Source organism: Lolium rigidum, chromosome 4, assembly GCF_022539505.1.
Source record: "Lolium rigidum isolate FL_2022 chromosome 4, APGP_CSIRO_Lrig_0.1, whole genome shotgun sequence".
Taxonomy (NCBI): domain Eukaryota; kingdom Viridiplantae; phylum Streptophyta; class Magnoliopsida; order Poales; family Poaceae; genus Lolium; species Lolium rigidum.
The window spans coordinates 179,645,902-179,652,503 of record NC_061511.1 but is presented as its reverse complement, the minus strand read 5'-3'; positions in this window follow the sequence as shown (position 1 = coordinate 179,652,503).

Genomic DNA, 6,602 nt, shown 5'->3' with positions numbered 1-6,602 from the left:
CTCATTAGAGGGTTAGTGGACAATAAAAATTAACATGTTCAGAGGTGACACAATCATTCTTAACACTTCTGGACATTGCATAAAGCTACTTGGACATTAATGGATCAAAGAAATTCATCCAACATAGCAAAAGAGGCAATGCGAAATAAAAGGCAGAATCTGTCAAAACAGAACAGTCCGTAAAGATGGATTTTATTAGGGCACCAGACTTGCTCAAATAAAAATGCCCAAATTGAATGAAAGTTGCGTACATATCTGAGGATCACTCACGTAAATTGGCATAATTTTCTGAGTTACCTACAGAGAATTATACCCAGATTCGTGACAGCAAAGAAATCTGTTTCTGCGCAGTAATCCAAATCTAGTATTTACTTTACTATCAAAGACTTTACTTGGCACAAGAAAACTCAAAACTAAGATAAGGAGAGGTTGCTACAGTAGTAAACAACTTCCAAGACTCAAATATAAAACAAAAATACTGTAGTAAAAACATGGGTTGTCTCCCATAAGCGCTTTTCTTTAACGCCTTTCAGCTAGGCGCAGAAAGTGTGTATCAAGTATTATCAAAGGGTGGTGCATCTACAGCGGGGTTTGGAGTTTTCTCAACCAAGCATAGTATATTGGATACATAAGTTTCAGCGGCTCCCTTTTCATTAGTCTTGGGCTTGCTACTCGAACAAATTTTCAGGAACAAGCCAAGCATAGTTATTTTCTAGTGCATCATTTATAGCTAGGAGTTTACATGGTACTGGTTCTTTGATCTCCCCACCATCATTAGTATTATTAGTGTACCTTATTCTATCCATGTCCATTTTTTCAAGGAGACCAACAAAATTAGTATGAGAACCAAGCATATTAAATTTAGCAAAGACCTTTCTAGCCTCTCTTGCTAGACCACCAAATTCTCTAAGAAGGGTTTCTAAAACAAAATCTTTCTTTTCCCCCTCTTCCATATCACCTAGTGTAAAAAACATATGTTGGATTATAGGATTGAGATTAACAAATTTAGTTTCCAACATGCGAACTAAAGCGACAGCAGACAATTTCATAAGTAGGAGCAAGTTCTACCAAGTGTCTATCTTCAAAATCTTCAACGGTACTAACATGATTGAAAATTCTTCTATATTGTTTCTCCCAACTATAGACCCGCGTCCTACCGGTATGTCTTTTGTGGTAAAATTAAAAGGAAACATGATGAATCAAGTAAAGTAAATGCAAGTAACTAATTTTTTTGTGTTTTTGATATAGCAAACAAGACGAGTAAATAAAGTAAAGCTAGCAACTAATTTTTTTGTGTTTTGATATAATGCAGCAAACAAAGTAGTAAATAAAATAAAGCAAGACAAAAACAAAGTAAAGAGATTGGGAAGTGGAGACTCCCCTTGCGGCGTGTCTTGATCTCCCCGGCAATGGCGCCGGAAAAAGAGCTTGATGGCGTGTAACTCACACGTTCGTTGGGAACCCCAAGAGGAAGGTATGATGCGCACATCAGCAAGTTTTCCCTCGGAAAGAAACCAAGGTTTATCGAACCAGGGAGGAGCCAAGAAGCACGTTGAAGGTTGATGGCGGCGGGATGTAGTGCGGCGCAACACCCGAGATTCCGGCGCCAACGTGGAACCTGCACAACACAACCAAAGTACTTTGCCCCAACGAAACAGTGAGGTTGTCAATCTCACCGGCTTGCTGTAACAAAGGATTAACCGTATTGTGTGGAATATGATTGTTTGCAAGAAAACAGTAAAGAACAAGTATTGCAGCAGATTTGTATTTCAGTATAAAAGAATGGACCGGGGTCCACAGTTCACTAGAGGTGTCTCTCCCATAAGATAAAAGCATGTTGGGTAATCAAATTACAGTCGGGCAATTGACAAATAGAGAGGGCATAACAATGCACATACATGTCATGATAAATATAGTGAGATTTAATTGGGCATTACGACAAAGTACATAGACCGCCATCCAATTGCATCTATGCCTAAAAAGTCCACCTTCGAGGTTATCATCCGAACCCCTTCCAGGTATTAAGTTGCTAAACAACGAGACAATTGCATTAAGTATGGTGCGTAATGTAATCAACAACTACATCCTTAGACATAGCATCAATGTTTTATCCCTAGTGGCAACAGCACATCCACAACCTTAGAACTTTCGTCACTTGTCCCGGATATCAATGGAGGCATGAACCCACTATCGAGCATAAATACTCCCTCTTGGAGTTAAGAGCAAAAACTTGGCCGAGCCTCTACTAATAACGGAGAGCATGCAAGATCATAAACAACACATAGGTAATAACTTGATAATTAACATAACATAGTATTCTCTATCCATAGGATCCCGACAAACACAACATATATAATTACAGATAGATGATTTTGATCATGTTAGGCAGCTCACAAGATCCAACAATGAAGCACAATGAGGATAAGACAACCATCTAGCTACTGCTATGGACCCATAGTCCAGGGGTGAACTACTCACTCATCACTCCGGAGGCGACCATGGCGGTGAAGAGTCCTCCGGGAGATGAATCCCCTTGATGGCGTGTATTTCACACGTTCGTTGGGAACCCCAAGAGGAAGGTATGATGCGCACAGCAGCAAGTTTTCCCTCAGAAAAAAACCAAGGTTTATCGAACCAGGAGGAGCCAAGAAGCACGTTGAAGGTTGATGGCGGCGGGATGTAGTGCGGCGCAACACCGGAGATTCCGGCGCCAACGTGGAACTCTGCACAACACAACCAAAGTACTTTGCCCCAACGAAACAGTGAGGTTGTCAATCTCACCGGCTTGCTGTAACAAAGGATTAACCGTATTGTGTGGAAGATGATTGTTTGCAAGAAAACGAGTAAAGAACAAGTATTGCGGCAGATTTGTATTTCGAGTATAAAAGAATGGACCGGGGTCCACGAGTTCACTAGAGGTGTCTCTCCCATAAGATAAAAGCATGTTGGGTAAACAAATTACGATCGGGCAATTGACAAATAGAGAGGGCATAACAATGCACATACATGTCATGATAAATATAGTGAGATTTAATTGGGCATTACGACAAAGTACATAGACCGCCATCCAGTTGCATCTATGCCTAAAAAGTCCACCTTCGAGGTTATCATCCGAACCCCTTCCAGTATTAAGTTGCTAAACAACAGACAATTGCATTAAGTATGGTGCGTAATGTAATCAACAACTACATCCTTAGACATAGCCTCAATGTTTTATCCCTAGTGGCAACAGCACATCCACAACCTTAGAACTTTCTGTCACTGTCCAAGGTATCAATGCAGGCATGAACCCACTATCGAGCATAAATACTCCCTCTTGGAGTTAAGAGCAAAAACTTGGCCAGAGCCTCTACTAATAACGGAGAGCATGCAAGATCATAAACAACACATATGTAATAACTTGATAATTAACATAACATGGTATTCTCTATCCATCGGATCCCGACAAACACAACATAGAGTATTACAAATAGATGATCTTGATCATGTTAGGCAGCTCACAAGATCCAACAATGAAGCACAATGAGGAGAAGACAACCATCTAGCTACTGCTATGGACCCATAGTCCAGGGGTGAACTACTCACTCATCACTCCGGAGGCGACCATGGCGGTGTAGAATCCTCCGGGAGATGAATCCCCTCTCCGGCGGGGTGCCGGAGGAGATCTCCGAGAATCCCCCGAGATGGGATTGGCGGCGGCGGCGTCTCAGTAAGGTTTTCCGTATCGTGGTTTTTCGCATCAGGGGTTTCGCGATGGAGGCTTTAAGTAGGCGGAAGGGCAACGTGGGGGACCACACGGGGGCCTCACACCACAGGTCGGCGCGGCCAAGACCTGGGCCGCGCCACCCTATGGTGGCGGCCCCTCGTGGCCCCACTTCGACTCCTCTTCGGTCTTCCGGAAGCTTCGTGGCAAAATAGGACCCTGGGTCTTGATTTCGTCCAATTCGAGAATATTTCGTTACTAGGATTTCTGAAACCAAAAACAGCAGAAAACGACAAGCTGGCTCTTCGGCATCTTGTTAATAGGTTAGTTCCGGAAAATGCACGAATATGACATAAAGTGTGCATAAAACATGTAGGTATCATCAATAATATGCATGGAACATAAGAAATTATCGATACGTCGGAGACGTATCGGCATCCCCAAGCTTAGTTACGCTCGTCCCGAGCGAGGTAAAACGATAACAAAGATAATTTCTGAAGTGACATGCCATCATAACCTTGATCATACTATTTGTAAACATATGTAATGAATGCAGCGATCAAAACAATGGTAATGACATGAGTAAACAAGTGAATCATAAAGCAAAGACTTTTCATGAATAATACTTCAAGACAAACATCAATAAGTCTTGCATAAGAGTTAACTCATAAAGCAATAAATCAAAGTAAAGGTATTGAAGCAACACAAAGGAAGATTAAGTTTCAGCGGTTGCTTTCAACTTATAACATGTATATCTCATGGATAATTGTCAACATAGAGTAATATAACAAGTGCAATATGCAAGTATGTAGGAATCAATGCACAGTTCACACAAGTGTTTGCTTCTTGAGGTGGAGAGAGATAGGTGAAGCTGACTCAACATAAAAGTAAAAAGAATGGTCCTTCAAAGAGGAAAGCATCGATTGCTATATTTGTGCTAGAGCTTTTATTTTGAAAACATGAAACAATTTTGTCAACGGTAGTAATAAAGCATATGAGTTATGTAAATTATATCTTACAAGTTGCAAGTCTCATGCATAGTATACTAATAGTGCCCGCACCTTGTCCTAATTAGCTTGGACTACCGGATCTTTGCAATACACATGTTTTAACCAAGTGTCACAATGGGCTACCTCCATGCCGCCTGTACAAAGGTCTAAGGAGAAAGCTCGCATTTTGGATTTCTCGCTTTTGATTATTCTCAACTTAGACATCCATACCGGGACAACATGGACAACAGATAATGGACTCCTCTTTAATGCATAAGCATGTGGCAACAATTATTATTCTCATATGAGATTGAGGATATATGTCCAAAACTGAAACTTCCACCATGAATCATGGCTTTAGTTAGCGGCCCAATGTTCTTCTCTAACAATATGCATGCTCCAACCATTAAGGTGGTAGATCTCTCTTACTTCGAGAAAAGACGGACATGCATAGCAACTCACATGATATTCAACAAAGAATAGTTGATGGCGTCCCCGAAGCATGGTTATCGCACAACAAGCAACTTAATAAGAGATAAAGTGCATAAGTACATATTCAATACCACAATAGTTTTAAAGCTATTTGTCCCATGAGCTATATATTGCAAAGGTGAATGATGGAATTTTAAAGGTAGCACTCAAGCAATTTACTTTGGAATGGCGGATAAATACCATGTAGTAGGTAGGTATGGTGGACACAAATGGCATAGTGGTTGGCTCAAGGATTTTGGATGCATGAGAAGTATTCCCTCTCGATACAAGGTTTAGGCTAGCAAGGTTATTTGAAACAAACACAAGGATGAACGGTACAGACAAAACTCACATAAAAGACATATTGTAAACATTATAAGATTCTACACCGTCTTCCTTGTTGTTCAAAACTCAATACTAGATATTATCTAGACTCTAGAGAAACCAAATATGCAAACCAAATTAGCAAGCTCTAAGTGTTTCTTCCTTAATGGGTGCAAAGTATATGATGCAAGAGCTTAAACATGAGCACAACAATTGCCAAGTATCAAATTATCCAAGACATTTTAGAATTACTACATGTAGTATTTTCCAATTCCAACCATATAACAATTTAACGAAGAAGAAACTTCGTCATGAATACTATGAGTAGAGCCTAAGGACATACTTGTCCATATGCTACAGCGGAGCGTGTCTCTCTCCCATACAGTGAATGCTAGGATCCATTTTATTCAAACAAAAACAAAAACAAAAACAAACAGACGCTCCAAGCAAAGTACATAAGATGTGACGGAATAAAAATATAGTTTCGGGGAGGAACTCGATAATGTTGTCGATGAAGAAGGGGATGCCTTGGGCATCCCCAATCTTAGACGCTTGAGTCTTCTTAGAATATGCAGGGGTGAACCACCGGGGCATCCCCAAGCTTAGAGCTTTCACTCTCCTTGATCATATTGTATCATACTCCTCTCTTGATCCTTGAAAACTTCCTCCACACCAAACTCGAAACAACTCATTAGAGGGTTAGTGCACAATAAAAATTAACATGTTCAGAGGTGACACAATCATTCTTAACACTTCTGGACATTGCATAAAGCTACTGGACATTAATGGATCAAAGAAATTCATCGAACATAGCAAAAGAGGCAATGCGAAATAAAAGGCAGAATCTGTCAAAATAGAACAGTCCGTAAAGATGGATTTTATTAGGCCACCAGACTTGCTCAAATGAAAATGCCCAAATTGAATGAAAGTTGCGTACATATCTGAGGATCACTCACGTAAATTGGCTTAATTTTCTGAGTTACCTACAGAGAATTAGACCCAGATTCGTGACAGCAAAGAAATCTGTTTCTGCGCAGTAATCCAAATCTAGTATTTACTTTACTATCAAAGACTTTACTTGGCACAACAAAACATAAAACTAAGATAAGGAGAGG